Source organism: Schistocerca americana, chromosome 5 (assembly GCF_021461395.2).
Source record: "Schistocerca americana isolate TAMUIC-IGC-003095 chromosome 5, iqSchAmer2.1, whole genome shotgun sequence".
NCBI lineage: Eukaryota > Metazoa > Arthropoda > Insecta > Orthoptera > Acrididae > Schistocerca > Schistocerca americana.
In genome coordinates this window covers 291,368,273-291,380,625 of record NC_060123.1, presented here as the reverse complement: position 1 = coordinate 291,380,625, position 12,353 = coordinate 291,368,273, and the positions used below count along the sequence as shown (strand labels likewise).

At 41.9% G+C, this 12,353-nt stretch overlaps 1 pseudogene; it reads right to left on the bottom strand.

Annotated features, from left to right (window-relative positions):
* Positions 1-9,948: 9,948 nt before the first annotated feature.
* LOC124617404 lies at positions 9,949-10,065 on the bottom strand (annotated as a pseudogene).
* Between the last annotated feature and the right edge of the window lie 2,288 nt (positions 10,066-12,353).

The window sequence follows — 12,353 nt, the reverse complement described above, 5'->3', positions numbered from 1 at the left end:
TTGGACATGTCAGTTCTACTTTGTGGAAGTTTTCTTCAGTTTCGTGCATCAGTGTGCTGTTTAATAGCAGTAGTGTGACTTTTACACATATTTTTTGCCAGTGGTGGTTTGCTCAAGTGGTCTTCTCGTTGGGCAGTTTTTTGCTCGCTCCACTGAGTCGGGGCATCCTGGGCTTTACGAGCGGCGAAAGTCCTGTGTTTGCTTGTCTGTCCCTGCACGGGCCGCTTTTAGCAGTAGATTTACTGCTGACTTCAGGTACAAGTGCCCTTTGTTGGTCTCGCTGTCCTTTCCCTTCTCTTGACGCTTCTGCCTTGTAGGAATCGTGTTTTGCTAATTACGTCCTTTTCTTTCTTGATACTTCTCTCGTTGCAACTTGTGGGCCATTGCTTCTGGTTCTTGCTGGAGTTTTTTACAATGATTCTTACAAAAAGTTTTACTTATAATCATCTAACATACGTCTAGTACCTACATTGTTTTATGCCTTTATAAAAAGCTTTACAAATTTTGATGCCCTTTCCATGTTACAATTCTAAGATATAGTGAGTCTTAACTTCTACTAGAATCCTCAACTTCGTTTTTTATTTTTGTGTAGTGTCATGGTGTATAGCATTTCAGTATTTCATGCTGTTAGACTTTCTACGCTTTATCCCTTCACCTTAATCTATGCTACTATTGGTATTATTTTTGTTTTTGTTTTTTATTGAAACTACTTTCGTTTTCCCACCTTCCTCTCTCTTCATTCTTCTTTCTCCTGACGATCTTATCTGCAACATAAACTTGAAATATTGTGCTGATTATTTACCTGAACGTCTTGAAATTTTTCGTCAATTTCTTTATGGACTTCTAACATGAGTTGAGGCGATTCCCCCTTATGTGCATACTGTTCTAATTCTATACCCCCTTTATCTCGCATTATTCTTAATTATTTGTTTATAATTGGTATTTCTTCTAATTTTAGCTTATGCTCAAAGAGAAGTGTGACGTTCCCGAATGTTATGCTACCTTTCCCCATATCTATTATCGCTTGTCTCTCATTTAAAAAATCTGCACCTATAATCAAATCTACAGTTAGTTTAGGTATAATAACGAAGTTGGCTTTGATCTTTTGACCTTGGCATGAAAGAGTTAACCTTGTTTGTCTCGTAACTTCCGCAGCATTGTTTCTAATAGGACCTCTTACTTTAATCTTACGTGTTTTCAGAACTGGCAATTCCTCATTGGCATTACACTGCATGAATAAATTTTCTGAGATCGCGGTCAGTTCACTTCTGCTATCAATTACAATATTGACTGGGATATGCTTTACCATGGCCTTTACAATTGGTTGAATTTGAAAGGGTTGGTTCTGTTCTTCTTCTTCTTGCATCAACGAATCCTCCACTGAATCATACATGAGTCTTTTCAGGAATTTCCCCTGTGAATTCTAACTTTCTGTAGGATAAGCTTCGACTGCTACTTCTCTCTCTTTTATTTCCTCTTCTCTATTTCTTCCTTCATTTACGCTTTCTTCAACATCCTCTACTTTTTCCTCATCCTCGTCTATCTTCTCCTTCTTCGTCGCTACTTCCACATAATCGCATTTAAATGCTTTAATTATCGCTTCATAACTTCCTTCATTATATATATTGTGTTGTGTGCCCGCTCGTAACTTGTTTTCAATTTCTGTCGACTGCGCATTATCCTTATTGAATTCGCTTTCCCTGGTTTCCATCTCAAATAGCTCTGCAATACTCATTACTTCATCCTTTCCTCCTACATTCGTCGTGCATGGCCCTGGTAATTCATCTTCCTCGTCAGTATTCTCACAATTAATTTCGTCCCAACACGATATTGTTATTTTCCTGTCTTTGTTTTCATTTGGTCCCTGTGGTTTTGTTTCTTCCTTCTTCTCTTCTCGTAATAAGGTATTTACTTCTCTGTTCAAGGTGCTGCAATTATCCTGGGTTGGTGCGTCATTCTCTTTGGCATGCGCGTTTAGCTGTCAATTCAAACGTTTTTCGGGGTTTGGTGGTCTTAGCTCCACCTCTTCTATCTGTATTCTCTTTTCTTGCTCTGCTTGTTGATATTGGTTTCTTTGTTGATAATTTGTCGGTCTATTGGTACTCCAATACCCGTTCCGGTTGTCATTGTTCCCTCTGTAATAGTTGTTGCCATTCCTGGGTGAATTATAGTTCTTGCCATATTCTCTTCTAAACCCATAACCGTTTTTTTCTTGAAATCTATTGTCATTTCTTGGTGCGAAGTTATCACATGGTTCGTAATTATTGTTTCTTCTTACTGTGTCTTGTGGATTCCACTGCTTTTTGCTTTCGTTTTCACGTGCGCTTCGTCTTTTTCTTGCGTCATCTTCCGAAAATATAAACTCTAGTTCTCATAGAATTCTTTTAAATGCTTCAACGTCATTGCCTCCGTGACCTACTAATGATTGCTGGTATTTCAATGGTAGCTTCATCGCGCATAATTTAATCAACTCTCCGTCACTGTATTGTACATCTAAGCATTGATTTTTCTTTGCCATTACTTCGAAAAATTTCATGGGACTCTTCTCTCCTGAATTTTCAAAATACGGGTTCTGTAATAATTCGTACTTCACTCTGTACCGTGCTTCGCTGTACCAATATGGTGAAAGAAACTTCTCTCTGAAATCTTTATACGATTGGCATGTCGCAGCAACATTCTGCATGGTTTCTGTGACTGTTCCTGACGTGTGCACATATGAGGGCTATCCACAAAGTACATTACGTTTTGGAATTAAAAATAAATAAAGTATTCGAAATTTTTTAAATTATATACAGATGAAAGCCGCACTTAAATACTACGTTTCTACATAGTTGCCATTTAAATTAAGGCACTTATCATAGCGATGGACGAGCTTGGAAATTCCTTCGTCGTAAAATTCGGTCGCCTGTGCCTTCAACCATGTGGTACCTCTTCTTGAAGCTGTGCGTCTTCATGTAAATGGTGCATAGCCAACCACTTCTTCATTGCTGGGAATATGTGGAAGTCGCTCGGTGCCAGGTCGGGACTGTACGGTGGATGAGGAAACAACTCCCACTTAAAAGATTCGAGAACTTCACGAGTGGCATTTGTCATGTGGGCCCGGGCGTTGTCGTGAATCAGCAAGATCTTTGAGCCCAACTTTCCCCTGCGCTTGTTCTGTATTGCTCTTCTGAGGTTGTACAGAGTTTGCAAATACCTTTGAGGGTTTATTGTAGTGCCTCTTTCCAGGAAATCCACAAAAATCACACCTTTTCTGTCTCAAAAGACAGTCGCCATCACCTTCCTTGCCAACATTGTCTGCATGCATTTCTTGGGTTTTTGGGGGGAATTTGTGTGCCCCCACTGCATTTACTACAATTTTGTCTCGCAGTTCACATTCTTAACCCATGTTTCGTCACTAGTAACGATGCGATCGAGTAATGAGTCGCCATCTTTCTCGTAAGCGTCCAAAAACGTTAACGCTGCAGCCATTTGCTGATTTTTGTGAATCTCTGTCAAGATTTTTGGTATCCATCTTGCACAAAACTTGTGGTAACCAAGCTTTTCGGTAATGATTTCATGCGACAAACTTCGTGAAATTTGTGGAAAACTCATAGAGAGTTCCGTTATTGTGAAATTACGGTTTTCATGGACCGCGGCATCGACTTTTCGACAAGTTCGGCAGTCACTATGCTGGGTCTTCCACTTCGCTCTTCGGCGTGAACGTTAGTTCGGCCATTTTTAAATTTTATGACCCATTGACGCACTCCACCTTCAGTGATTATGTTGTCCCCATACACTTCACAAAGCTGCCGATAGATTTCTATCGGTGTACAGTTTTTTGCAGTCAGAAACCTTATTACAGCACGCACTTCACACTTCGCGGCATTTTCAATTAACGCTGACATTTCAAACTGTCACAGTAACTCAACGGAGTTCAGCACGAACCTCTCACTAGCACGGCAGGATGCCAACTGAGCGGCGGAATGCCATGACACCAAGATGGCCGCGCTAGCCCCGCCCCTAATGGATACAAACGAAAACGTAACGTACTTTGTGGATAGCCCTTGTATAATGTCTAATTTGTGTGCTAGAGTCCAGTGTTCTGGTAATCCTACTCGGAATTGATCAATAAAAGTTTGTGGATGTAATGAGTTTCCTTCTCGAAACTATTGAAATTTTCTGACTGTGGGGAAATGATCGTTGTCGTACTTTGTCATAGTTCCATATGAAATTCGCGATTCTTCGCCACTTTTGTTTCTGATCATTTCTCCCATCGTTCTTTCCGGTTGTGGTAGATCCATTGGATATTGTCCACTGTAACTTTCGCCTAACCTTTCTTGATATCGTTTGAGTGGTACGCAATAATTTTCTTCCATCGGTTGCGAACGTGTAGCTGAATGCATTGCACTGTAATCTTCGCGACCTGACTTTCCATTGTCACGTATTGGTTCGGTATCTTGTCTGACTAACCTTGCCGCTTCATTGCACGATCCAGACTGTCTTGAAACATACATCTGTGGTTCTGCATGTGTTTGTGGTGCCGTTTGCTCATCAAGAATTTCGAAACGTGTTTGTTGCTGTGCAGGCTGTCTGATTTCACGTATGTTACTTTCCGCCTGTGATTGGAATCGCAAATGCATGATATCTTCGTTAATTGCTTGTTTTTCCGGTGTGTTACAGATACGGATGTGGTTGCAGACTCAGTGCTTGTTCGATCTTGTTCACTACGCTCTTCAATGGTTTGCAACAACTCTGCTCGCAATTTCTGAAATTGTTGCTTCGTTTGCGCTTTTATTTTGACTATGCGGTTATCATATCTTTTCAGCGCTGCTTTTGTGATACGTTTGTGTAGCACACTGTTTTCAACAATTTCACGCGCTGTGCCAGCTGCTTGTCCAATAATTACGTTTATCTGTTTCTCTAGTTTCTTGACTTCTCCCTGGGTGTTGTAACGTAATGTTTTGATCTCGTCCTGAGTGTCATTACGCAATGTTTGTACGTCCGCTTGTACCTTGTCAATGTCTGTTCTCAATTGATTGTGACCTGTTATTAAGTTTCCTATCACTTCTCGAGATTCTTTTGCCTCGTCTTCAATATGACTTAGGTGTAACTGAATTTTTTTTGTTTTGTTTTGTTCTTTAATCTCACGCATTTGTCTCGTGGTTTCTACAATTTGTTTCGTCGTTTCTGCATTCTGAATTTTAATTTGGTTCGCAATTTCTTTATTTTGCCTTGTCATGGTTTCCGTCATTTGTTGTAATAATTCTGCCAGATGGTGGGTCCTATTGCTTTTTCTTCCAACATCCTATGCTCTGTACTTTCGCCCAAGTGTTGGTTTGCAACCGATTGCATTGAACTGTTCAGTGACACGTTTCTGCACGAATTCCTTGTACTCTGTGGTGAGGGAACTCTGATTACTTGTACTATGGGTTCTACGTATTCAAGACGCTGTCTCTCTACTTTCCTGCTCCTCTGTCGTATGCTGACCTACGTTTTCTATGCCTTGGCGTACATTGTCCTCGTTCTGGTGCGTTATCTGTCCTATTTCTCGCGATACTGCATTGTCTGTTGTACTGTCCTCTATTCTCTGTCCGTCTTCATGCTGGGTGTCTACCTCAATTCAGTCAAGGTCTCGATCTGTCATTGCTAATCTTTCCGAATCCCTTATTTTCTGTTTTCAAAGCAATTTACGTGCCCTACTTCGCGTCTACATGCGCTCATACGATCTCACGCATTTCATAAACTTTTTGCTCACACGACTTGATACTTATTATACCCAAGACTGACAATGCAGTCACTTACTTGTTGGGTCAGAAGCAACTTGTCAACGATGTATCCGCCACCTGTGTGCTTGCACTGGAGAGAACAATATTAAAATTCACAACTTAATTATACTATTGTCTCTAATAGAATGTCTCACTTTCTATTGAATACTTTCTTATTATCTATCGCTGCAGCTACTGTTTTCGAATATTTATGACTTTAAGGAAAAACTTTTTGTTACGAATATTTTTCCAGAGGATATTTTTCTGACCTAGTTCGGCTTGTGGTCGATCTTCAATCATGGTATTTTACCATCCTGGTAGGGTCGCCATTCTCTAACATTCTGCATGGTGTCTGTTTGTTCTAAGTCGTGTCTACCTACCACTTTCGCGCAACGACGCTCTGAGCGTGTTTTTTAGGGAATTGACTAGTTTGAACCTGTGACCTGTTGCTGGTAAGGAGACACCACACCACACATGACATGTAGAGTTCAGAAGAGTTCAGTGAGACTAGCGATGATATAATCAAATACTTAATGATTTCAGCGTCAGCTCCACTGCACTCCCTGTAAAAGAATCTTAATACTAACTAAATTTAGTGGGAGGGGTTCAAGGCTTTCCTATTTTTTAGTTAGCTGGTAAAATAACGTCGAAAAAGCAGTTAAGTTTACCATTGGAAATTTTATTCTACTCACAAAACATTGTTTACAAATTGCACCATTGATAAAAGGAAATATTTTAACACGGGATGATAGAAACCAAATGCGTTCAACAAAAATGTGAACGAATATTCCCTGAATGGGTTTCCAAGTTCTACAATGGATTGAAGGATGACCTATGCCATATCACATCTATAATCAAGGTTTAAGTTAAGTTTCATAAAAGAGAAAACTATCCAAATGATCTACAGTGACCCTCAATTATCTTTAATTACTTATTTAACTTGTCGTAAGTTACAGTGGCTGATGTGGCTTCTCAATAACTACATAACAGAAAAATCATTGCGTTTCAGATTTTAACTTCAAGTAGCAAATGTGAATACCATGAGCTTTAATTGACGATCGACACTAGTATTACGTAAAAAGGGGATGTAACAGATGAGACTTCTGCAGTTCTGAGTGAAGCATTATGCGCTGTTATGCGGCATTGCATGTGTTCATTACCTTGATGGTGTTTAGGCAGCGTCAGGGGGCAGCGGGTGGCGCAGCTCCACACAGATCGCCGTCTCAGAAGCAACTCTTTCTAACCTCTTCTTACTACTATTTACTGAAGTTGGTTTAAAAAAAGCTATCTGGCTGTGTTTTCAGCTGACCAAGCAGGGTCTCAATGTTAACCTTAAGTTCCGCCTACAAATATTCTGTCTATCCAATGAGAAACATTATACTTTTCGTGATGGCGCAATGTTTTTAACGTTTGCAACGTAACAAAGACGCGAAAAGGTCTCACGCTAAAACTTACAGCTGGTGTGGCCCTTTTAGTGTTATCGTAAGATCTATACTGTTCTTCTGGAGGGCTCTATCTTTTAACATGGGCTGGGTGGTGGTTTTGGCGGTTGGCTGGCGACGTGGGTGTCCGCCCCTTATTGTAGGGCCTTCTCGCTTACACGACTCTGCTCTCGGCTTCTGTTCTCGTTTCTCCCCTCGGAACTGCGTCTGTTTCACGGTGGGAAGGTATGACATGCATTTAGGCGTTCTTGTGTTAGTCTGTGGTATTCCATTTGCTCACTCGTTGATCGTATTACTTTGGTTAATTTAATGTCAGGATTTATTTGGGGCTATGTGACATACTGCCGGATTTGCTTACCATGTCAGGGATTTCATGGAAGGTGTTGGATTTGCCTGACACCTTACAATCCAACACTAAATAAGGTAGCCGGTGTAGGCCCATGTAAGTTCATGTGACGCTTCATTTTAGCCCACAAATTTTTAGTGGGTTTCCAAGTCTGTCGCACGAACAGGAGAGTCGATTTGGTCGACGTGAATCTGTTGCGAAAACCATTGCTGAACAATATGACTCGTGTGAACTGGTGAGTTCTCCTGCTGGAACCGGACCACTCACTGGGATAGTACACTGACACTTTTGTATTGGATGAGTGTCTGCGTATGCTGAGACATCCTGGCAGTAAATAACTGTTTGTGATACACTCGACTGTGGCGCAGTGTGTTCGGAATACCTTGAGCGGTATCGAGAGGACGTGAATGTTAATTCCTTGGTAATTCAAATCCTCAAACGCTGCGACGTGGCTACCACGTAACTATACTGCACTGCTCTTATTTGTATGTTTAAGGCAGAAACATCTCGGCGTTTCAGACAAAAGAAAGTGATATAAGATATGTACAAAGAAGCACCAAATAAACTGTTACAGGCATGCGTATTCAAATACAGAGATATGCAAACAGGTAGAATACGGCGTTGCGGTCAACGCCTATATCAGACAACAAATGTCTGGCGCACTTAGACCGGTTACTGCTGAAACAAAAGCAGGTTATTAAGATTTAAGTGAGTTTGAGCGCGGTGTTATAGTCGACGCACGAGCGATCCCAAAGTAGCGATGAAGTGGGGATTTTCCTGTACGACCAGTTCACGAGTCTAGCGTGAACATCAGGAGTCCGGTAAAGCATCAAATCTCCGACATCGCTCCGGCCGGAAAAAGATCCTGCAAGAACGGGACCAACGACGACTGAAGAGAACCGTTCAACGTGACAGAAGTGCCACCTTTCCGCAAATTGCTGCTGATTTCAATGCTGAGCTATCAGCAAGTGTCAGCGTGCTAACCATTCAACGAAACATCATCGATATGTGCTTTCGAAATCGAAGGCCTATTCGCGTTCCCTTGACGACTGCTTGACAAGCTTTACGCCTTCCCTTGATCGACACCGACATTGGGCCGTTAATGACTGGAAACATGTTGCCTAGTCAGACGAGTCTTGTTTCAAATTGTATCGAGCGAATGGGCACGTACGGATGTGGACACAACCTAATGAATCCATAGACCCTGCATGTCAGCAGGGGACTGCTCAAGCTGGAGGAGGCTCTGTAATAGTGTGGGGCGGGTGCAATTGGATTGATATGGGACCGCTGATACGTCTAGATACGACTCTGACAGGTGACACGTACGTAAGTATTCTGTCTGATCACCTGCATCCATTCATGTCCATTGTGCATTCCAACGGACTTGGGAGATTCTATCAGGACACTACGACACCCCACACGTCCAGAATTCCAACAGAGTGGCTCCAGGAACGCTCTTCTGAGTTTAAACACTTCCGCTGCCCACCAAACTCCCCAGACATGAATAATATTGAGCTATCTGGGATGACTTGCAACGTGCTGTTCAGAAGAGATTTCCACCCCCTCGTACTCTTACTGATTTATGGACAGCCCTGCAGGATTCATGGTGTCAGTTCCATCCAGCACTACTTCAGACATTAGTGGAGTCCATGCCACTTCGTGCTGCGGCACTTCTGCGTACTCGCGAGGATCCTACACGATATTCTTCAGATGTACCAGTTTCTTTGGCTCTTCAGTGTATAAAACAATGTACGGTAATTATACACAGTGACAGAAAATGAAAAATATCTATAATTAAAATTGTGCCGGCCGCTGTGGCCGAGCGGAGTCTGGAACCATGCTGCTGCTGCGATCGCAGGTTCGAATCCTGCCTCGGGCATGTATGTGTGTGATGTGCTTAGTCAGTTAGGTTTAACTAGTTCTAAGTCTAGGGTACTGATGACCTCAGATGCTAAGTCCCATAGTGCTTAGAGCCATTTGAACAGTTTGAATTAAAATTGTTACAGTAATAAGGGAACAAATACAGTGCTGAAAGTGTGTTACATGTGGAACTGAGGCCGCTGTCAACGCATGATGCATTCTCACTGGTGGTGGCTGTACACAACCGAAGGTATCCGAGCTCATCAAAACATGCGAACAGTTTCGTTTTGTCAGTAGTACTGTAAGGTGGCTTGCAGATTATATATGTACAGTGATGGTAATTAGTATAAATGCACTCAGTCTTCAGGCCACATGTGGCCCATCGGGACCATCTGACCGCCGTGTCATCCTCAGTGAGGATGCGGATATGAGGGGCGTGTGGTCAGCACACAGCTCTCCCGGTCGTTATGATGATTTTCTTTGACCGGAGCCGCTACAGTTCGGTCGAGTAGCTCCTCAGTTGGCATCACGAGGCTGAGTGCACCCCGAAAAATGGCAACAGCACATGGTGGCCAGGATGGTCACCCATCCAAGTGCCGGCCACGCCCGACAGCGCTTAACTTCGGTGATCTGACGGAACCGATGCATCCACTGCGGCAAGGCCGTTGCCTTAATTAGTATAAAGGAACCTGATTATTTGTGGAAATCTATTTTTATTCACGCATTTGGTATTGCACACATTGTTCAGAGCATGCAGTTTTCCCGCACAGTTTACAACAAAGTAAAACAAATATGTCCTCATTTTACGAATAGCATTGGTATTTAAGAAATTTAAAGAAACAAGACAATCTTAGGGGCAGAAATTGATATAAATGTAGTAATGAATTGTTGTCGGAATAACCTAACATATACAGTAAATAGATCACAACTAAGACCTAGTGTTTAGACGAACCTCCATTGCTCCTAATGACTGCGAAAATACTCCTAGGCATTGATTATGTAAGGGTAGAAATCTCTTCTTCAGACAGTGAGGTCGATCCCATTCGAAATGCAGTTTTAATCTCTATCACAGTCTCAAATTGTCGTCCAATGCGACAAACACATCGTGCTAGAATCCTCCATAGATTCTCCATAGGATTTAAATCCGGACTTCTCGGTGCCTAGCTCAGAAGTGTAATTCCTATGTCTTGAATCCACGACTTTGTCTTGGAAGACCTGTGAATCCCAGCGTTATCGTGTTGGAATAGTAAATTATCATCGTCAAATTCCTTAAACACACGAACCGTTTCAATTTCCAGCATTCCTGTATAATCATCGATCGTCATTTTGGGGTGCAGCCATGCTATGCTGGGCGTGCCTTTAGCACAAAATGTTGCCCTGATCATGATGCTGGCACCATCAAAGTTTCTACTCATTAGAACGTGTTCTTCTGTACAGAGATCGTGCTAGTAATATTAAAAACCAACTGACCCATCCACATTAAACTTTTTCTCATTGCTGAAAGTTATTGTGTTCCATTCTACGGTCCATGACATATGTTCTTCCGCAAACTTCAGTCGAGCCTCCTTATGCGCGTTGTTTATAGTTGGCTTAAGGAGCCGTTTCATGAATGTCAGATTCGCGTCTTGAGCCAGTATTTCTCTGGCGCCTCTGGAAGTGACTGATAACCGCAGGTCAGCCACGATTTGAGAGGAACACACGTCGTCGATTTTTGCTTTACGCAGAATAAAACGTGTATCTGATGCTGACAATTTCGTGTCCATATATGCCATTTTTACCTACTGTGCACCCAGTCTGACAAAATTATCAACGATACAACTGGAACGCCCTAATTTCTTGGCAATCAGGTGATTAGACAGGCCCATGTCTTTGTACGCCCTAATATTTGCTTGTTTTTCACACGGCATTATCACAATAACTGCCGCACGCCGTTATCAGACACATCTCCAAACAGTAACTGTAGCGAACTGTTGACTTTTACCACTGTGCGCGTCGTCTAACAGACCTGCCTTGATACAAACATCCACCACTTCCCACCACAAAGACCGCCTTTTTTCAGTTTTTAAGCACTCGGCCTAATTCTATTGGTGAAATGAGAATGTATTTTGTTTTGCTTTGTTGTAAGCTATACGGGAAATGCGTAGAATACTAAATACGCAAGTAAACATGTTTTTTTTCTTCAAATAATCGCGTGCTTTTATACTAGTTTGCACCACTGTAGATTTAGGTGTATTTGTAGGGGCCGTTGTGCTGTCTTGGGGTGGTTGATCGAACGAATGCAGCGCAACTATCATTTGCAGAAACATTTATTTCCAAGTTTCGATAGCAGTGTATATTAGATCACACAATATCAATGTCCTTCGCTGTCTTTCACCTGTCTTTCACCAAACGATTTCTTTTCAAACTTATGATAGCACTCTAGGTAACAGTAGGAAGCGCAGTAGTCAGAGGTTCTGATATACTAGCTGGTTAACCATGCCCACTCATCATCATTAATTGTGATTATTGGTTGACAAATGAATCGTCGCCCTCTCGGCTACTACGGAGCTGTATAAGATATGCGCTAGACTGGGACTTGAGCAGTGGCCGTTAACTTGTGTGCCAACTGGTTCTACTGGGAGCTGTCCCGGTTCTCATCTACAGCGCCCTTTCATCCGTTGATCATGGTCTGGGTATCATATCATGAGGCAAACTTTCAGGGACGTCAGGTGATTTTTCATTGCGAGACAAGATCAGCTGTCACTGCATTTCTGTAGGCTGTGTTAAGAATTAAGTAAACTGATGTACCGTGTTCGTACATACAAAGATTACAATGAAAAAGAATTTTAGCTACAAATCTGACACGTAAAAAAAGATGTTCCGTTCTGAGTTTCAATCCACTACTACATACTTCATATTTATACGACTACTACGTAAAATTAACCCGCTTCATTTGTCTGAATTCGGTTAATAATAATT